The 23,733-nt window shown below is 32.2% G+C and overlaps 1 protein-coding gene across 2 annotated transcripts in view; it reads right to left on the reverse strand.

Annotated features, from left to right (window-relative positions):
• LOC125068768 (connectin-like) overlaps positions 1-15,446 on the reverse strand; it is an 88,313-nt gene extending 72,867 nt beyond the window's left edge. Inside the window, exon 1 of one of the 2 annotated variants that reach the window (XM_047678070.1) lies at positions 15,390-15,446. The gene's annotated coding sequence lies outside the window, so the exon portion shown is untranslated. Of the gene's footprint in view, positions 1-12,194; positions 12,234-15,389 lie in introns of those variants that run through there. The other variant, XM_047678071.1, reaches the window with a different exon arrangement.
• Between the last annotated feature and the right edge of the window lie 8,287 nt (positions 15,447-23,733).

A 23,733-nucleotide genomic window follows, 5' to 3' on the forward strand; every position in this document is an offset into this window, starting at 1 on the left:
AGGCAATTTTTAATTGAATCTTAGAAATTTTAATAGCTTAAAAATAAAATAAATAGAGTACAAAGCAGAGTAACAAAAATACTTAAAACTGTTTTTTTGGCCCATGTAGTTCCCTTAAAATGAACATTTTATTTAACAGAAATTAAAAGAATCCATCTTGCATTCATAAAAGACATGAATATATTAAAATGAATACACTTTTATACGGAGTAAATGTAAAGCAAGATGCCCAGGAATGTGGTTCACATAATACGTATTCCAAAGGCTCGTACTAGACTAAGCTTTTAAACGCTGAAGAGGATGAAATGTCTTTTATTTACAATGATTCTTCTATGCCGCTGAATATAAGTACTATTTAAGAGATTTAAAAAAGATTTTTACAAGTAATTTTTATTATTTAAGACAAGTTTAAAACTTGTAAGCATACTTACTGTTGGCTTTCTTATTATTTAAGACACTTAAACATGTAAGCTATCGGTTTTTTTTCTTTCCTCTTCTAAAGGTTACCTAGAAAACCGCTGTAGCAGAAATAAGGCCGACTCTCACACATTTTCTGTCTTTATTTCGTGCAGTGTTTTCTGTGTATAGTAAAGAGTAGCTGAACTGTAGACTCTATCTATAATAGCTACACGGAAATGTTGTTCAAAAAACGGACGTATATTAATTGAAATATGTATGACGGGAGTAGGTTTTATTTTAATTGTTTGAGTTATTCGAGTTTTTTTAAGTCGTTTAATAATAATGACGTTACATAAAAAATCTGAAATATTTTTCTGGTACAGAATGGTAGGATACTTTAGTTGTATTTACGCAATAATATGATCCTGGAATAGTCCACGAGGAAAACGAAATGTTATATAATCCTTAGTGACGAGATTTCTATTCAAATAAGTTATAGGGAATTTCTCGGTAGGCGTATGAAGTTTCGGTATCGGGAGTGTTATATATCTAAGGCCAATAAAAAGAGCGTCATAAAGAACGTATAACCGTTGGTCTTCATCCTGAACCATGGATCTCTCGGCTTATCAGATTGAAGTTCAGACTATCAGGATGAGGCAATAGAGTTTTTATGTGATATAAGTAGGCGACCTGGCCAATATATGCAGCGAAGTTGGGTAAATATTCTTACCTATGTATAAAATATAATCAAAATTTTATTTTCAACTCATGTTATAGTTTAAAATAAATATATTATATAATATTTATCCCACTCGTTATCCTAAATTTGACAGTGACAACTCTTTCGAATAATTCCGCCTTAGCACATTTTTATTTAAATATTGCATTAAGTTAATAAATAATACAGAAAATTTGCAAAAGTTATTAAATTTTAATAATGCGCTCAAAAAACCGATTCTTAATGTAAGTACATTATCTATATACGACGGAAAAATAAAATACTTGAAAATTGAATACATGTGAAATCTATTTATTATAATATAATACTTTTGTTTTAAAGCCAAAATATACAAACAAATGCAAACCAGTCAGGCCTAGCATTCATTATTTATAATCAAACAAAATTCGCATTGAATATCACCGGGATCGGTCTTTTGATTCAAACTACACTAAATTTAAACTTAAATATTTAACTAACAAATCACAGTTAAAACTTTATTTAATTTAATATTAAACTTGTTTGTTAAAAGTTTAACATTTGAGCAGGACCGGTAAATTATACTAGTTGGAATATAAGGTTTATAATATAACTAGCTTCCGCCTACTGATTTGCCGCGTGTGCCGACTGGGGGGTGACGATATCAGGTATTTTTTCATTGTGCTATTCCATACTATAATCTACCTCCGTGTCAAATATCATTCAGTCCTTTCAGTCGTTCCTCTGTGATGGAGAAACCATCCACCCTAATTTTCGCATTTATTAAATTAATAAGATGATGGTAAAGACTTCTAACATATTTTGAATAGTTAGAAGGACAATATATAACTTGTCAGACCCGTGATGGTCTTGAGATGGCTTAGTGGTTAGAACCAGTGCTTCTTGGCTGTAAATCTCCTAGTACTAGGCTCTTCATATGAGAAGAGCGCTTGTATCTAATTTCACCATGCTGCTTCAATTCGGATAGATACACATGTGGCGGATTTTCATTGAAAACAGACATATTCAAGTTTCATTTCATCATTATGTTTTCCTTAGGCTGAGCACGAGGTCACATAGAACTATAGGGCCTGGTGGTGATTGGATTTTGAATTCGCAATCCACGGTTTTTTTTTATTTTTTTTATTCCGGCATTGGTTGACGGACGAGCATATGGGCCACCTGATGGTAAGTGGTCACCACCGCCCATAGACAAAGGCGCTGTAAGAAATATTAACCATTCCTTACAACACCTATGCGCCACCAATCTTGGGAACTAAGATGTTATGTCCCTTGTGCCTGTGATTACACTGGCTCACTCACCCTTCTAACCGGAACACAACAATACAGTGTACTGTTATTTGGCAGTAGAATATCTGATGAGTGGGTGGTACCTACCCAGACGGGCTTGCACAAAGCCCTACCACCAAGTGAAGATAACGCGTTATAGCAACTATGCCATTTCGCCTTCTTATATACTTATTTAATTCAACTCAAACGACGATTATTGCAACTTGAAAATACTTTTACTGCTTGTCAAAGTGAGCACAAACCAAGATGGAATATAAACATTAGAGCGACCTTAAAACAAGTTGCAACCAATGGGTAATTACTTAATACCGCGTATTAAGTAAGCCAGCGTAAATTGAAACGTTAGTGCTTAAACTGAAATGCTAATTAGGTACTTTTCAGTTAATTACTACGGAGAATAACCAATTGGCTTCTACTCAGTGATTAGTAGATTTAACAGAACTGCATTTGAATAACTTAAACGATGCACAGATAGTGTATCAAGTGAATGAATGGATGGAATTTTGATTCAGTTCATTCTTATCAACTAACCCCTTGAGAGTTAATTGCGATCGTATTTAGTTATTTATTTAATGGAAAGTACATTAGTCTTATAATACATTTAGCTTATGGTAGATATAAAATAAGGTCGTACTAGCCTAGATGGTCCAGTGGTTAGAACACATGTATTTTAACCGAAGGTCGCGGGTTCAAAACCAGGCAAGCACTGAACTTTCATGTGCTTACTTTGTATTTCTCGTGCTCAGCGGTGAAGGAAAACATTGTGAAGAAACCTGCAATTGTTAAATTTCAACGATATTCTACCAATCGCATTAGAGCAGCATGGTGGGAACGGCTCCAATCCTATTCCTCAAAGGATAGGAGGCCTTAGCTCAGCAGTGGGATATTAATAGGCTGTTACTTTATTGTAATACATTGTAATGTAATTGAGTGTGATTGTATCTGTATGTGTATGTATGTGACTATTTATGTATTCATTTTACTGAATTTTATATTTTATTTAGGATAAAAAAATGTTTAGTCTAGAGATCATGTAGTGGATATCTTTCAGAGCCTAACATCAGACCGGCAAACTTAAATTGCGCGTCAACATTTCAAAATTTAACATGACTAATGCAAAGGTCATATACCGTCAACATATATTTATATATACTTTTTTATATAAAGACAGATTTGTGGATTTTAGTAATACTTAATGGGGTTTTCTTCCTTTCGTCGTCCTTTGATCTCGATAAAAAATAAATATGTATATTTATAACATTTTAAGTTATCGGAATCAGAAGAACTAGAAATATGGAAACATAAAATATAATAGAAAATTGGACAAGACACCCATACTTATGGGGCTTTTGTATTATCGCTGTACTGCTCTTAAGCAAAATATTTTTTAATTTGAAGTTAGTTAGCGGACTGTCAATAGACCCACCTGATGGTAAGTCTTCACTGATGCCCTAGACATTGGTACTGTAAGAAATTTGACCAATTTCTTATACCACCAATGCGCCACCGACCTTGGGAACTTAGGTGTTATTCTTTGTGCCTGTAGCTACACTGACTTACTCACCCTTCAAGATGATACTGAGTATTGGTGGTAGAAATTATGATGAGTCGGTAAGAGGTACCTACCCAGACGACCTTGCACAAAGCTCTACCACCCAATAAAATGTATTAGTATAATTTGATATACATATTAATCATAAAAAAAAAAATTATATTATATAAGAATTCTATAAATGTAAATTGACATTATTTTTTCTACGAAAATGTAACAGTTATTATGAAATCGTAATGAACATTATCAAAGACTTAATATTCTCTCAAAAGCATTAAAGGGAACTTCTAAAACCAGAGAGAAACATGAAACCGAAATTATTTAATTACTTTATTTACGTCGAATTACGTTATTATAACAGATAATTACGTACTTGTGACGTCATTTTTGTTACCTTGTAGATTGTAAGGCTTTTTTTTTAATTTTGGTCTAATGGTATGGGATCTATGTTATTCAGTTCAGTGGGAAAGACAATGACGAAAATACCCTCTAAAGCGGTCACTGAAAATCAGCGTATGTCCCTGAATTTCAAAATAACTGTGACCTTCCTATTTATGATGGTACATTGCTGTGCACATATCTTAATATTAGTATAATATAGTGTGTACATATTTATGTAGAAGAGTATGTCAAACAATAAAATATTTTATTCAATTCAAATATAATTATGAGTTAAAAATATATCGCTTATTAGAGCAGCAGGGCCTCGATAGTGTTAAAATATTTTGTGTTTTTAATAAATGCCGAGATCTATGATTTGACGCAACCATGAACGCTTAGTTCAGTAAAGTCAGTCGATAACGAGAAAATCACGCACTTACAGTTGTATCTTCCGTAATATTTCCAACTCACGTATGAATTGATCTACTTATGCTTAGTCATTAAATTATTAACATTTTCATCATAAGACCCTTACTTTGACTACGGAATTAAGACTTATTATATATATTATTATATAACTAGCTGGAGCTCGTGACTTCGTCCGCGTGAAAGTCGTTTTTATTATTACAGCTCTGCAGTGCGATTCTGTAAGAAATCCCTTCGCATCTCACACGTGAAATATTATCAATCGAATAACAGTGATACGTCATTTTGAAACGTGTATCGTATCAATTTTATAATTATTCTAGTCAATTTCGTATATCACATTCTGACTATTCATGCTCGTGTTTTGCGATGACTTTCGAGTTTCTTGTTACAGAATAGCCTATTTCTTTAAATGCTTTTTTTACATTTTCTGTAACATCAACCGAACGATTTGTCAATGGACTAAGCCGAATATTGCTCTAAGTTTACCTTAATCTACTTACATGTACAATTTGCAAGACAATTCGGTCAATAGTTTCACATTACATACAGAAAAATAAAAAATATTAAAATATTTTCGTGTTCTGTAACAATTTTTTCGTTGTTCACTATTCAATATACAGACACACGGTTTCTAGTGCTTCATTATATATACAGATAAGAGTTGCTTTGTACCTCAATTTATGTTACATTCGTAATCATTTGCTGTATTAAGTCGTCTCTTACTCAAGGAATTCGGTCGCTCCTGACCCAATGAACTAAGGCTAGTTTTCGATAAGATGCTATAAATTTTACTGCTATTCGATTTAACATTTAATTTTCCATAATCTATTACTAGAAGTGAGTATTAGAAGGAGTCCAAGAAATCAGGAATTAAGTTCGATATCACTTAGATAGAAAGTACTTATTAACTACGTAATAGATACCACTAATAGACAAAAGTGTGAAAAATATTACTTTTGTAAAGTATTTAACAGTCTTCAAACTGAAATACTATAAATATTTATATAGTAAAAACATATTATTAGAGTAAAAGAATATAATTACATCACGAGGGTCTCGATTTTGTATAGTATTTATAATACAGTGATAATTTGGCGTTTATTTGCAAAATCTATTATTGTATGGATTTCTATATCTAACTATAGTTTTGTATTATATTATATTTAAGGGCAAATTTTGGTTTATGCAAAGGATAAGCGATTACTTAAACATGAGATGAAAAGAAGTGTCCTATATAAAATATTCTGTATGCTTTAATTAGCTTCGTGTGCTATGAGCATATGACTTTATAGTGGACATTTTATTTACGTCGTTGAATTATGGACCTTATTCACAATAAGATAAAGTATTTTATTATAACTCGCTCGCGTGATCGTAATTCAACTAGCATGACTTCACAGTCTCTGATGTGTAATACTACTTGAATTATTGGGATTCTAAGACGCTTTAATGGGTTTCTAGCTTAAGTATGCTTTATTCGATCGAAATTGCTCTGTATATATCACTTTTAGCCTAGATTTCTAGATTAAATTCTTTAAAAACTTTAAAATATTGACATTATATTTCATTTTGTTCATAAAATATACAAATACTAGCTTTAGGAGAACAAATATAAACATAAAAATTGTTGTTTTTTTCCGACTAGGAAATTATAAATTCTCGTCATTATTCTGCTTTAATATGCATTTAGTACGTATCAACCTTTCTATTGAATCATTCTGTTTATTTATGAAAGTCATATTATATTCCGTTGTATAGTTCAGAAGATCGTTCAGATGATGTGAAGCAAGTTTGTTTCTACGTAGAGATTATATGAATACAAATGGGAGTTTTTTAATTTTGTATAAAATAGAAGCAGCAAATATTTGTTAAATGTCTCCTTATTTTAAGAACTTATGTTATAGCTTTATGGTCAACATTCGAAACTGATAAAGTTAGCCAATAGACCAAGACAACTAAGCCGGCGATCCGAAAAGTTGATGATTTTTTTGGTCAAGAAATTCTCTATAACAGGTCGGAGTAAGAAAAGATGTACTATCCCGTACCTCGAAAATCACGTAAAGTTATTGAGCCTGTGGGCGTTCTTTCCGATCATATCAGCATGACGTTTTGTGGGAGTTGGAGGATAGTGTGTGCATCTGTGCACACTTGTGCACTATATAGGTGCAGTTGTTAACTGCAAGTTTTTTTTTATTGTAATAAACGACTTTTAAGCCGAGATGGCCCAGTGGTCAAACCCAGGCAAGCACCATTGAATTTTCATGTGCTTAATTTGTGTTTCTTTCGTGCTCGGCACTGAAGGAAAACATCGTCAGGAAACCTGCATGTGCCTAATTTTAACAAAATTCTACCACATGTGTATTCCACCAACCCGCATTAGAGCAGCATGGTAGAATATGCTCCAAACCTTCTCCTCAAAGGGAGAGGAGACCTTAGCCCAGCAGTGAGAACTTTACAGGCTGTTAATGTAAAAAAAAAAAGTAATGTAAACGACTTCAAAAGAAAAGCTGATGTTATCTAAACGAATCGTTTTTACAGAAATGTAGTAATTTACGAGATCGTTTCTAAGTTTTCAAGCAAACTGAGGAATTACCGGAAAAATTCTATTCGCAAAAGCTATGCATAGTGCCGTAAAAAACAGTAGGTATACTTTATACTCCTAGACTCCTGGAGTAATAAGGCTGAGTTCAGATAACTAGAATATATTAAAGTACAGACTTTCAAGTATTATTGAAATAAAACTTATATAACTTATGAGTTTTAGCAATACAAGACTTAAATTTTGGCGTTCGTTACTTTATGGCGAATTAGATTTTACTTGATAGATTGATTCACTTGGTGGTAAGATTTGGTGCAAGCCCATCTACGTAGACACCACCATCGCCAAGCAGCAATGTAAGCAGTGATGACCACTTTTCATCAGGTGGCCTATTTACCCGTCTATATATCTATATTCATAAACTCCTTCTTATGGTGATGTAATATTTTATCAATCAATCGAAGTACCGTTATAATTATGATAATGTCCTTCTAGTTGATTTGGATCTCTGCGGCTAACCTCAACGGAGACCTAACTTTGCTGAAGATATTATCGGGCAGTGATATCTGTACATGTAGATGCAATTTTAATTCCCTCAATCCCAAAACCCGATAAGGAAAAACAGCGACAGTTCGAGACGTACAAAAAAATCCGACAAGGATAAAAAAATTGGCAATTTGACACGACCAAAGAGGCGCAGGACCATCGGCTTTATGTACTTTCTGAGGGATTGTAAATAATGCCAAGTTCTAGACTTCAGATTGCTTCAGAAAAAATCTTGAAGGGAGAACTATTTATTGGCTTAGTAGCTATACGTTGTACTATAGTTTAACTTGTAGAGATGCAATGGCCTCATATGGGAATGAAACGATCGTTTCCTGGCCATTTCGAGTAAAATACAACCTTAATGTATACTAAAATAAAATCGTATCCGCTGATTATATTTACATATGAAGTGTATATTCTTCTGAATCGGTGGTAGATCTTTGACAATCAATAAACAAGTGAAACGCTTTTGAATTAAAAAGGCTAAACATATTAATATTAAGTCCAATTATTTTTAGATAAACTATGAGAAAAATTAAGGTAGAATTTGAGTGCAATGTTTAAGGAGTCTGCTCACTGCATCGCTTCGGAATAGCATCGGAAACAAACATGACGCGCACTACTTTGCCCATTATCAAACATATTAACTGCGTATTATGCCCATGCTTAACGCTTTTTATCTGGCACTTTCTTAGTAAGTAGTAGTAGCTATAAATCTAATTATATTTTTACCATATCATCTAAAATGACATTGATTGAACAACGTTCCGTCGTCAATTTAAAGAAAATTTAATTAATCTTGTTTAGAATCTTTATAATTTCTCGTTTTTCATCCCGCTGTGCGATAAAAACTTTATAAAATGTCTAGTTTCAATATTCGTGTTTGATGTTTCATACAAAATTAATAGCTACCTTACTAATTGTCAGTAAAATGAAGAAAACTATCTGAAACTGTAATTTTAATCCTTCTAAATTATTATTCAACTTTGATCCCTAAAATAGTATTCATTTATATTCAAATAAATCAGTTCTAAAAGTGGAATCGCCGATCTCTCATAATTCGTCAACCATGAGGTGTAAAGGCCAACGCATACCTAGCCGAGCGCAATGCAAAGCAATTTGCAATACCTAGATATTAATTAGCAACATTGCATTCATTGAAATCAAATCTGAAATCAATGAACTGAATGATATGAATTTGTAAGACCTCTCACAAAGTACTTTCACAAGTAGACGAATCCACAATTTCAGCGCGCAAAACCACGTTTGCACGAGAGTGCTTGCTATTACGTGCAGCTACTGTGGCGCGACTAAGCGATGCAGAACACTTGTGCGCGTCATATTTGCGTACATTCTCCTTAATTATGAATTAGATATATTTAACTCAAAAATTAGTGAATTTAAATATAATTTACGTCATATTATTAAACTATAAATGTTTTACTTGCTTTTTATACTTTCTGTTTTTGTTTTTATTTTTAACGTAAGTTGTCATTTGTGTGTATTAATTTTAAGTGGAAACTTGATTGATTTATATTATTTTTTTATATTTGTTTTTTACTACTAATTGTTTGTTTCCCAAATAAATAAATAAAGTCTTTTACCAGAAGATGTGCAGAATTTTTTCGTATTATTATTCTTTTTTGTTTTAGAGTATTGCCCGTTCGCATATATGTCACCAATACAGAAACTCCTAAAACTTTATAGGATTTCATTAATGAAAATAATACCATACAAAGTATAAAGTGAGGATATTTTAATATATATCATTTCAAAGGTATTAGAGTTCCTTTGAGACGGTATTCTTCATTTTGTTAATTTAAAATACATTTTCATATATCTGATAACATCTCGCAGTGTGTGGCTACAGCTTTATAATGTTACATTCACACGACGAGTGCTATCATTTTGTGAGGTTTTATTTAATCTGACGCACTGCGGTAGTGTTGATGTATTGCACTTTTTAGTAACACACTTAGTCGTCTTTATGAACTACGATCTGTGCCCGCGACTTCGTTCGCATTTGAATTTAACAAAAAAGTTATTGTTAAGTTATTCCTTATTACATCAGCTATCTGCCAGTGAAAGTCCCATTGAAATCGGTCTAGCCGTTCCAGAGATTAGCCGGAACAAACAGACAGACAGACAAAAATTTAAAAATATGTCATTTTGGTATATGTACCGTATAAACATATATATGCATTTAGTAATAAGCGGTTATTTTAATTTTACAAACAGACACTTAAATTTTATTATATGTATAGATTTATAAAGATATTTTTAATAATTTTGTATTAACAAGGGAATTATTCTCAGGTTCCATGTCAATGACCTGTTAGGGAATAAAAAATGATTTTGTCTAATTACTTTTATACACTGTGATTTTGTTTTAAAAATATATAGCACTATGTCACATGTCAACTAGTTTCCCCCGGATCTTTGCTCGCGTGTGAGCTGGAGGGGCACATGTAACCGTATGTCTTTTTATGCCCCTGAAAACGTGTAATCAAAATAACATATATGGAGAACTTAGCATTTGCATTATTAGCATTAGCAGCCTGTAAATTTCCCACTGCTGGGCTAAAGGCCTCCTCTCCCTTTGAGGAGAAGGTTTGGAGCAAATTCCACCACGCGGCTTCAATGCGGGTTGGCGGAATACACATGTGGCAGAATTTCGTTGAAATTAGACACATGCAGGTTTCCTCACGATGTTTTCCTTCACCGCCGAGCACGAGATGAATTATAAACACAAATTAAGCACATGAAAATTCAGTGGTGCCTGCCTAGGTTGAACCCGAAATCATCGGTTAAGATGAACGCGTTCTAACCACTGGGCTATCTTGGCTCTAATAGAGAACTTTGAATTAATTTTAGTTATAGGAAATAAGAATTAAGTTAATTTTTTTTTTCTTTGGACATATTTTCCGTTCCAGGTTAAGCTTGATTTAGAATTATTCAAATTAAATCACGTTATTATAAATTCTAGTTAATGACTTATTTATTTCATATATAAACTTGGAAATTGTACATATTATGTTTTTTTTTTCACTAGGCAAACGTTTAAATGTGTTCGGCTCATTGATAGAGGTCATGGTGTGCAACGCGGGCTGCTCGTTAAGGAAAGTAAATAGTCGGTTTTTTTATAGATCGTTTTTTTTTCAGTTGACCCAGTACAGCGAAATTTCAATAATTTAAAAATCATATGAATATCTTTAATTTCCTACTCGCATGCTGTTTGTCTACTTGCCTGATATAGCGAGGTATCATTTAATTTTTATGTACGATACTTTGTGGTAGGGCTTTGTGCAAGCCCGTCTGGGTAGGTACCATTCACTCATCAGATATTCTACCGCTCTACTCAGTATCATTGTATTTCGGTTTGAAGGAGCTAGTGTAACTATAGGCACAAGGGACATAACATCTTAGTTCCAAAGGTTTCTCGCGGATTAGCGATGTAAGGAATGGTTAATATTTCTTACAGCGCCATTATCTATGGGGGCTTACTTACTTACCATCAGGTGGCCCATATAGTCGTCCACCACTCTGCCGTAAAAAAATGACGTAGGAATAATATGCAAATTGTCCTTTATGATCTTCCATATAGTTCTTTTAATAGTGCTGATGACGTCGTCCACCCGATTTTGGTCACGGGGGCTAATCTCATGGGAGATCAACCAACGAAGCAGGATATATAATAGTGTCCAAGTGTGTGTGCAAACATAACTATGTTTGATGAGTGACAGAATATAGAGTGCAACTGCGCTCTATATTCTGTCAATCTCATAATCAGATGAGATGGAAAATCCGATACGACTCGACTTGGCTCAGGCGTAGAACTAACAGCTTTGCGTACTTTCAAAGGCACAAAAGTGTACACACTTCCAGACTTCGGGCTATTACTGAGAATTGTTCGAAAAAAACCAATAAACTTTTTATCGGTCCGACGTGGGGTTTGAACCTAGGACCTTGGAATACGTGGCCTTATATCAAGCCACAAGACCATCGAAGCAGTCAGACTTGTAACAACCGTTTAAAATATAAAAAAAAAAAAACAAAAACTAAAAACACTCCTTTTTCATTTTTTATAATACTAGCGCCGATATATTTTTGAGTATCTTTGTATTCACATTAAGTGAATAATAAAAAAGCTATATAGGTACTTGTCGAAGAGAATATAATTTTAGAATTTATTTTGAATTCGAAATCGTATAAATTATTTTTTCAATATTTCACTTCAAATAAACACTGTCTATTATTTTGAATACAGCCATTCTAAGAAAAACATTCAGAGGAATGCAATACTTTGTAATATAAACAAGAGGCTCAAAGGATATACATACCCTTTGTCCGTTCTTGCGTACGAAAGCTTCGGATTTTCTGTCTCTTTCATACCCTAAAACAAATTCATAAAAGTAAGACCAATGGAATTATCATATGAAACGGAGAGATTATAAAACGTTATTAAATTGGATGTATGAAACTTTTGAAATTCAACATTATGTTTGATGTTTCGTTAGTAAAATTTTAAGGGAAGCTATGGAGCTTATTCCACCGCGCTACTCCAATGCGGGTTGGTGGATATGTTTGCGATAGAATTTCATTAAAATGAGACACATGCAGGACATTCTTATGTTTTCTTTCATTACCGCGCACGAGGTGAATTATAAACACTAATTAAACACATGGAAATTCAGTAGTGCTTGGATTAGGTCGATACCTTACCTTCAAAGGGAGAGTAGGGCTTAACCCAGCTTAGTGGAACTTTTACACGCCGTTACTTAACTTACTTTTTTTACAAATCATAATAAAACCGAAAACTGGATGTAGTATATACTAATATGACAAAGATGGACGGATTTTTTTATTTATACGCGCAGATCTAATTAATTATTAATCTTATTTATATATTTATTTTTGTTTTACATTGTCTTTTTATAAAGGAATATTGTAATGTGAAGTTAACACATTATGTACATTATGTACCCTTTGAACCATGGTGTAGACCTGTAATGTTAAAACTGCAAGGATAAACAGAACTATTCTGTAAGTAGCCTGCCCGTAGTAACTTGACTTGCCTTTTTAATTAATCATGATGGTACTGCTTGGTGGACATACATCTGGTAGAGTCCAATTTTTTATTAAATTATTGTGACCGACCTTGATTTTATAAGCTAAAGTTGCGTAAATGAAATCCCAATATCATATATGGCTTTGAATCATCAATTGACATACACGTATGCCAATATGTTTTCACGCAGATTATTTACACTAGTCTATACAAATACTATAAAAAGGTAAAATTTCTTTGTTAGTACTGAGGTCATATCCGTAATTAATTATCCAATTTAAAAAAATAACAGATAAAAAGCTGCATTGTTCCTGTAAGCTTTGGGGTATAAATTTTATTTATATCATAACACTTTCTTCGACAAGCCGGCGGGCGGTTGCTAGGTTATAAAAAAATTCATCCAATAAAACAAAAATTAAATAAAAATAATTGTAAATTTCGATTGTGTGTCATAAAAAGCGAAAAGATTACGACTTAAATTTAAATTGCAGCTAGACATGAAGCCGGCAAAGCTTTGTAGTTAATACAAGTTTCGTATCATTATTTATACATTTTATTCTAAGTCTTAAAACGTATAATTAAAGCGTGCTAGAGGAAGTCCTCTGTTTTTGACTTTACTTACTAACCCATTCGTTCTCACATACAGAACACGCTATTCAGAAAATAACAAAAACTGTATCTTATGAGGTTTTCGAACAAGCGCACTGCGGTAGCGTTGATATACGTTTTGCACTTTTTAGAAACGCATTAACGCTACTAAAATACAAGTCTACAAAATAGTAAGGAAAAACCGTGTGTGAAATGTGTTAACGCGTTTAGGTAGGATTAGTTTCACTCGCAACTTTGTCCGTTTTAACGTAGAAGTAGACGATGACTTTCTAAAACGTAAAATTCTACGTTTTCTAGTAAGACTTGTTTTCTTTTGTTTTTTTTGGATTGAAAGTGCTTGCTTGAATTTAAACATTCATAGTTTACTGGTGTCGGGGTGTACTTTAAACTTGACTTGAGAAAAATATACGAGTATAAGTAATTCCTTGAAAGCAGGGGTTGCTAGCTTTTTTATTTTTTTTTATTTCGACACAGATCTATATTAAAAGAAAAGTATAATTGTAAAAAAATATATATATATAATATATATTTTATTTGTATAAGTAGGTACAATACACTAATTCGTAGAAGTTTAAGAGCATTATTAACTTTTTTGTTATCAACGTAATATAGATCAAAATTTCTATCCAACAATTTCTATAGCTAATTCATCATTATATTTTGGTTCGGTATTATAATTCGAAAATTTAAATTTGGAACTGCAAATTATACTCTAAATTTCAAAGTTACCAACATCAATACTTGTTTTTAAAGCTTAGTTCATAATTCATTTTCACCCGATATAAAGGTGATGTTACATAGAGTATAAGATATTTACCTTAAAATCAATTCATTATATCGTAATATTTTTGCACACGCAAATAATAATGATACCACCAAGTCGATACATATACCAAGAAAACATACGAGAATGATTACAAAATCGCAACAGGAGAATGACGTCACAGTTACGTCACGTTATTCTAAATATAATTATGTTCTTATAACCAATTTAGTCAACTAAATATATTACAGTAACTTCTCGGTAGAATCTACATTCCGAACCGGTGGTAGCTTTACTTTAAATAGTTTGTTAAATGAAGATTCAAATGTGCTTGTAAAAACCTTCTTGAATAAAGTATATTTTGATTTTGATTTTGATAGTGCACCAGGGTCTCCGAAAGGTCACTATCATAATTCGATGGAACGACAATTCCGATACGTACGTACGACTAGCAACTTTACGTGTTTTCCAAAGTGTGGGAGTCTGGGAGTGCACATGCTTCCAATTTCTGGACTCCATCTCAGAATATTTCGAGAAATCCAATTATTAAATCGGCCTATCCTGAATCAGGATTTCAAGATCTGTTTCTAGCAACTATCCACCAGACTAACAAGGCAGTCGAAATATAATAACAATAATAAAATGAATCTAATACAAAAACGCAAACATACTACCTATATAATTTAATTTAAACTTTCAAATTTCACAAAACGACTTTTAGTACTACAGAATATGTGTTAGTCTTCGTAAAACATTTCCCGCTTTAATTAAAGTAGTTTCAATAATTGCTTCTTACTTTTAATTGTATAAGATGAAGCGAAATTGGAATTCGGTACTAACAAAAATTTCAACATCCAATAACAGATTACAGGAATAAAAGAGGGGAAAACGATAAAATAAACGCTCACGGCGCTTAATTAAAATTTTTCCACGGAAAAGATTGGTCAAACGAAAATATTAAACGGCGTTTTAAAAATCCATCGCAGTCTTCATTCGGAAACTTTTATTATTCTTTAGTTTCGATTTCATTGCAGTCCAGTTGAAAATGGCGTTAGATTCATAATGGATGTATTAGAATTCGATGAAGGTACTCACCTCACTTACTAATACACGTGCTCGAGATCATGCGTGCTCGCATTCATTAGCGTGCGGGCTCATGCATCTGCAAAATCATAAATGTATGTTTGTCTTTAAATCAACATCATAAAAAGGAGGAGGTTACGTTTCACGAGCACATTTAAAGTGATGAACATAACATTAAATGCTTGTAATTGTTTAAAACAGCTTCACGGATTTCAAGTTACGCCCTAATGCAACAGAGAACAATGGTTCATACAACTTTGTATTTCGTTTTGTATTGAGATGGCCCAGTGGTTAGAACACGTGCATTTTAACCGATGATTTCGGGTTATGAACCCGAAATCCAGGCAGGCACCATTGAATTTTCATGTGCTTAGTTTGTGTTTATAATTTATCTCGTGCTTGGCGGTGAAGGAAAACATCGTGAGGATACCTGCATGTGTCTAATTTCAACGAAATTCTGCCACACGTGTATTCCACCAACTCGCATTGGAGCAGCGTGGTGGAATATGCTCCAAACTTTCTCCTCAAAGGGAGAGGAGGCCTTAGCCCAGCAGTGGGAAATGTACAGGCTGCTAATTTAATATGTGATGTAATGTAAATTGATGAGAGGACATGCAAACGGACCACATGGCATCTAGACATAACACAATAATACCAAGTATTTTTGTATGTCAGGAGAATATCTGATGAGTGGGTGGTACATACTTAGGTGCGCTTGCACAAAGCCCTACCACCACGTAAAAGGCATAACATTTTTATTTAAAGTTCAGTTTAACATTTAAAAAAAAATCACAGAGTGTCTTTATTTCTGAATAACGAGACAGTCGACTTCGATATTTTAAACTACATTACTAAACTAATTTAGGCAAACACATGATTGCTTTATCGAAATAGGTTAATAAATCATTTCTTAGTTATATTGTATTGCAGCTTGTATTACCATCTATATAGCGATTGTCCTCCCACACCTCGATACTATCGTTCAAATAATTTGTAAATAACATATGTACACTTACTAAAATTAACAATATTCATATAAGCGGCTTCTCTACTGAACCCATCGTAACATAAATCAATATCCGTAAATCCAATCTGTCACTATTTTAAAACATAGTATTTATTTTATTCAATTTAAAAATGGAATTCATTTATTTCACTTTTAGTGCTTTTAAGTAATTTTCGTTGATTAAAAATCCATTTGTAATAGGTATACGTATACGTATATGTAATATTTTAATGAAAATATTTTGAATATCGAACCCACATATGGGTACAGTACAGTTATGGGTATAAATAATAAAAACAAATAAAACAATTTTATACGTCATTTTGTAGGTGATAATAAAACTAATCTTATGAAATAAGCTCATAAAGAGGATTTTATTACAATTTTTCCTATTATTTCTAATTTGTTCCTCAATGTCCTCTTTCTTCGGGGAGGACTCTGTGTAATGGCCTATTATGTACTCATATGCCAGCCTACAGGGTATTCTATACCATAAAATGTAACTGCTACTAGAACGTTTACAAAATGATATTATTACAACGTCCGTTTACGAAATATTCTCAGATTTTCTTTAAATGAAAATTTAAGGAATGGGTAATTTCAGGTAAATTTATAGGTGTCGTTTAATACGATGATGCTTACTAGTTATCTGACCGCCAAATAGCGATACTCTGTTTGCTAAATACTCTGTATTTATATGTTCTGGTTTAAATGGTTTGTGTCTTAGTTTAATTACAAGCACAAAGGAGATATTATAATTATTATCTCGTAACCTGTAATTGCTGCATGGCGTAAGAAGTGATATGTTATATATAGTTTAAACAATAGTAAACTTTATATATAAATGGATATAATTTTATTAGCTGATTTTAGTTAATAATATTTAATCTAATTATTTGAAGTTAAAATTCTTGGGCAGCTTTTGATTCTGCAATGAAGGTCACATTTCAAGGTCGAATTTAAGTACGTTTATAGAAACGTTACCTATAGAGGTAACGTTTAAGTGAAGCACTTATCAGTGCTGTCACGAGTAATGCGTTAAATTTAATTACATTTGAATTTGAATTGTCAATGTTATTATAGGTGCCGAATTTCACCATCTATTTATGAATGATGGAATAGTGCGTAGTAATAGGCTTCTTCTTGTGAAAAAGAAAGGGTAAACAGCAAAGAGACTGAGATAGTATTTATTATATATCTTGCTTGAAAAATCAAATGCACAAATATTTTTGGTATTTTTGTCTCGCATAGGTTGGCAGAATGGATCATCTGATGGAACGTGGTCACCACTTATTATAAACATTGGCACCGTTTGTAATTTTAACGATTTCTTACATTACCAATGCGTCACGAACCTTGAGAACTGAGATGTGAATATGTATGCCTGTTTTTGTGTTCCGGCTTAAAGGATAAACGAGCCAATTTAACTAAACTGGCTGATCAATTCTTCAAACCAGTACAAAGTGCCACATTATTGCTGCTTGGTGGTAGATTGTGTGACGAGTTGATGGTACCTACTCAGACGGACTTACATAAAGCCCTATCATCAAGTGAATTATAAATAATGGCATTTTCGAACAGAGAATAAGTAAAAAATAAAGGAACGTCGGTTTGCTAGAGAAACGGCGTTAAAATGTAATTTCAATAGCAAACATTTTTGAAAGTAATTATTTGTTGTTTACGATAAGACCAGTCTTTTTATCTTTTCTGTTCAATAAAACGATGAAAAATATTATTGTAGAAAATATTATGTGATATTTTGTATATATATTCTATTGTTTGCAATAGAATTTCATCGCATATGTTTACTAATGAGGAAAATTAAAGACGGGGGGGGGGGGGATCGTTCGTAGGTTTTACTTTAAATTTATATTTAGATGATATTATGTATACGCATTAATCTCAGAATGTATTCAGTTCAGTTAGTTTGGTTTTATCGGTTTGTTTTTTTACGTTGCTCATTAGATTACGTTGAAACGATGTCCAGTCGTTGTTGGTACTTATGAACTTGAGCAGTGACTATAAATTTTTTGTTTTTATAGTTTAGTTTTAAATCTAACTGATAGTTAGCCTGATGGAAAATTACTACCACCGCCCATGGACAACTACAACAACAGGGTCTTGCAGGTGCAATGCCGACCTTGAAGGAAAGAGAAGATTCTATTTTTGAAGGTTTCTAAGACGTATCCATTCTGAAAAACTGCCGGCTGGTTCCACAGGGTAGTTGTGCGTGGTAGAAATAATGTAAATATGATAAAGTGGAAAAAAGTATATAAGTAACACGCATAAGATCCAAACAAGTTGTATATTTAAATTTTGTTTTAAATCTAAATTTATAACAGAATTCAAGAAATTATTCTCTATTTTGTATACATATGTTGATTTCGTTTGTAAAAGATAACAAGAATCGAATTGAAAGACACTTCCAGAAAGTTTATTTTTACATTTTTCTATCATCTCAGTCATCTTATAAACTTGGTAACTTTTTAGAGTTCGTTTTCTTTATGTTTTATGGAGATTGAACCCTTTTTCTTTTATTTGACAATGGCTTCGTGTCGTATAACTTTGAATAAATTCAATTGATTTCGCATTTAACTGGTATAAAACAATCTATAGGTTTGAATCAAGTTAATGTAATTAAAACTTATTCAGAAATTCAATTGAATACTTAAGTTTTATAATTAGCCAAAGTTAAAAATATAATTAATTATTTGGTCGAGATTGCAGAGACCATTAAAATAATCAAAAGCAAAATGGATTAACTAAAAGTTTCCAAGAAAAGACATACTATATTTCAAGGAACAAAATGTAATTCATATACAAGTGCAAACGAGGAGATACATCATTTCAATTTTTTGAAATGTACCTTCTTGTATCTGTCTTCAATAAGGAAATACAATTTCTTGGAAACTCTCAACTCACTATTACGTTTGCAGCATAGTGACATTTATGATTGTAATAGTATAGTTCAATTTGCCTTGCCTGAAATTCGTCACTATGTCACTAGCTCACGTGTAAATTTCACATAAATGCGAAAATCAAACGGTAAAACCCTCGCACGGAACGGCTACTGCCATAATAATTTGATGGCCCCATACGTTACGACTCTGGCATAAATTTTATGAATTACTCTCACTGTCCTTGGGACTACGGTTATTACAATAATAAAATCGGTATCATTTACCTCATGAAATATTGTATAATTGATGAAGAATATAACATTTAACAAAGAATCCTCTTTTATTTTATATAAAAAAATATATTTGTGAAAAAATGGAAAGTATGTATTGATATTTGGCTTCGAAATTGCTTGAACAATCATGATGAAAAATATTTTTTTTAAATATAGCATAGGACAAGAAAATTATCCTATAAACTGTCAATACTATAATTCTGACAGAACGATTCCCTTCTAAAATTCTTGAAGAGTTTTTTTTAAAAAATCTTGTTTTACATCAGCTATACTTTTCCTTAAAGACTATTCACTTCTCAATTCTTTACAATCCGGCTTGAATGTGGATCATAATACGGTCTCAGTTCTTGTCAAAGTTTCTAATCACATTCAACCTGCCATGGGTAATAAACTAGACATACATAATATGTATACAATTGCACCACCTTTTCAGTAAGGTTGTCTAGAAGAATTAGCTCACACATTATTAAGTTCTACGCATTTTGGTATTCAACTAGCTGCATTTTTGTGACGCTGCAATACATCAAATTCAACGTTTAAGCAATCATCATGATTTTTGATCCTGATAAATATTTTAGCTTAAATTTTACCGAATTTAATTTATATTTTCGAACTAATTCAAATAATACCAACATTACAATCTTCGTTGTTCAAGTGTACCAGAAACTGTGTGTCCCCAAGAATTTTTTATGGAATAGCAATTAAATTCTGTATTTCACTTCGATTAACTTGGCACTTACACATGACAATAAACGTGAGATATCAGTTGTCAATATCTATAATATTATGTTAATGTAAATTTATTTTTTATTTCATCGAATAAGTGAAACTTTAATGAGCTTTTGTGATTTTAAACATGTTATTAAGGATATTTATTTACAAAATGTTTACTTTCTTATGCCGTCGTATCTTTGTAGGTAAATAATATTATAATACTAATAAAATATAAGAGAATATTATTATTTTTATGTATTTACTATATATTGATATATTGGTTTTCTTTATCTATTGACTGCGATGCTGATTCAGATTTACCAGGCGTGATGGCTACATTATTTCACTTGTACACCGGTTGTAAACGGTCTCTCCTAAGATTAGATACCAACTAAAAGATAAAAATATAAAAAGATTAAAAACAACAATTTCACAAACTCAATTTATAATACTCACTCAATTTTCAACTCAGTTAACAACTAGTTCATTTAAAACACGTTGTATGGTACATACGATCCATTTTCCATTTAAGACCAAATAAATGCTTCGTACCAAGTGTTAAACCTGAACAGACATTTTGACAAATGGCTTAATTGGTTTAACTTTAGGCGCAAAGGGGGAACGAGTTCAACTCCTGTTATCACAACTTTGAAATAATTATCGGATTAACGATTTACTTGTCATACGTGAATTTATTTAAATTTATAAAATATACTAATTATAAATTTTATTAAATATATAGAGTTATAGAAGCCTCATAGATAGGTGAAAAATATTACGTATTAACGAGAAATATTTGGAGTTAATTTCACTATATTGCTCTACCATACATATGTAAATGATATACTTGTTTTTACGAGATATATATACGTCACGATATTGTTCTTAACTGCCGAATACCGAATAATAATAATTGTGAATTAAAATGTTAGTGATGCTTGTTGAATTTGAGTCACGTGATCTGTCCTGTAGCGATCTAGGCTCTGACATGTAGTTTATGATACCGATATCATATAATATTGATTTATATTGATAATTACGGCGTGTTACTCAATACAAGATTATATTAAAGATAAAAAAGCGTGGAATTAATACTTATTGATTTCAAGGCAGGATATATAAAAATTTAATTGTTCTTTACTGACGTACTCTGTAATTAAAATGGCGGAAAAGAGTAACTCCTGAGTTTCTTACCGGTAGAATCTGCTTTCCAAACTGGTGGTAGCTTTACATTTACTTTAATTCAACACCGTAATATGACGATTCAAAAGTGCTTTAATGAGTCTAATAGTTCAATGTATGGTTATTACACGATCGAAAGATAGTTTATCATGAAATAACTGGATATTATGTAAATAAAATATAGTTATCAACCTCGGTCTATACACATTGTATTAAGAATAAGACATTTATTTTATCTACTATCCTTTATTGTCAATCCGCTGAGTCGATGATACCCCCCTAGACGGACTTGCACGAAGCCCTAACACGAATGCTTTATCAGCTAATTAAGTGCAGCATATCGGTAAACTATAAGATGATAGAGTTACGTTTTTAATCACATCCACACATACACGTTCCCGACAAGCACTCACACACACACATGTATAAACACAGCCAGCTAGTTTAATCTAAATAATTTTATTAGAGTTTTCTTTTATTTGTTTAAATTAATGTTAAAATCTATTACTCGCATATAGAATTGAAGTTACTTTTAGAAGAGTAGCCTCCTGCTACAGGTGTTTCATATCTTATTAGGATTAGCATTTTTTGTTTGGCGGTAGTATACCTGATTAGTGGATTGTATCTACCTCGAATTTGCAAACAGTATTCACATCAAGGTAACATATTATTGTGACTTTTGTTGGTTATTAAAAAAACATTAATTGTTCAAGTAAAATTTTCCTATGTTTAAGTAAACGGACTTCGCTTTTCTAATGTTTTATTATAATTAACAAGGTATATTACAGTCTCATTTCCCATAATATCTCATTACGACAGGTCTACGTCACTCATGAAACTGAGCTAAAATTTCATTAAATAGTAATACGATCGTCTGCCGCGGGATTTAATACCTAATTACATTCTCGTTTTGTGATATTATATTAGATGTAGTTGAGATGGAATAAAGAGTAAAAATATATTGGAACAAAGTTGGATGTTTAATTTTGAATGCTGATTTATTCGATATGTTTTAAGGTGTCTTAAAAAGTTATGATAGAACAAAAATGTTTAGCCTTATTTATTAACAACTTTATTAGTTATAAAACTCTATTGTAGCTATTAATGTCAACTAGCTTAAAAATAATAAGTGAAGGTTAAAAACTCTTGATATTTTCTAGAATTAAAAAATATATTACTAAAAGATTAAAAATTACGTAATCAATTTCTTGAGAAACATTTAGAAAAAAAATGTTTGTACGATAATCTAAGATTTGCTGTAAGTTTTTGCGTAAACAATTTATTTAAAAGGTTTTCCATCTGAAATTTATGTAATTTCGATTGTTATAAATTGGTCGTGTATTGATTTTACGTTGAATTATAATCAATTTCTAATTCGGTTTTCTCAAACACAACAAAGTAGGAAAAGTTATTTACATCGAACAAGTTGATACAACAACAAAAAATATTTATTTATATAGACTTTTCTTAAAAGTACTTGTGCTAAATAACTCAGAGCTACACAATTATACATTAAAGTAATTAATAATATATATTAAAAATGTCGAAAGCAAAACACTACAAGCTTTACGTCCAGTGCTATTAACTAATTCTAGCAAAACCAGAGTACTTAGCTTCTAGACAAATCGAGCATGAAGTTCCCACGGAGCGTATTGCTATCGATTAATGCTCTCAGTTATAAAGCCTTTAAGCAAATACCTTAAGCATTCCTAAAACACCACGAATTGTACTTCACACGTACATATATCATTATTTTTATCATTAATGAAAAAGAAAAGTTTATTAATGGCAATATCGACTTGATAGTGCGGTGTTATGCAAGGCTGCTGGGTATGTACCACCCAATCATCGTCAGACATCTCGTCAAAATTCTAAATTTCACCCGCACCACTTAGATATTCGAAAATCCACAATAGGGTAATCACCCTATTGTGGATTTTCGACATAAGACATTTCGACTTAAGACATTTTCTGCCTCGCACAACCAATATGTAGAACCAGCTTTCGCCGGCGGTTTTTCCGAACTGAAACGACTTGGGAACCTTCAAGAAAAGAGCGTACTTCTTCCTTAGAGGCCGGCAACGCATCCGCAAGCCCCCCGGTGTTGCAGATGTTCATGGGCGGTGGTAGTAACTTTCCATTAGGTGAGCCTTATTCATCATAGGTGAGTATTTTTGTGTTCCGTTTGATATTTGTGTGAGTCAGCGTAACTACAGGCACAAGGGACATCAAAGGTTGGTGGCGCATTGTTGATATCGGGA

Source organism: Vanessa atalanta, chromosome 14 (genome assembly GCF_905147765.1).
Source record: "Vanessa atalanta chromosome 14, ilVanAtal1.2, whole genome shotgun sequence".
NCBI lineage: Eukaryota > Metazoa > Arthropoda > Insecta > Lepidoptera > Nymphalidae > Vanessa > Vanessa atalanta.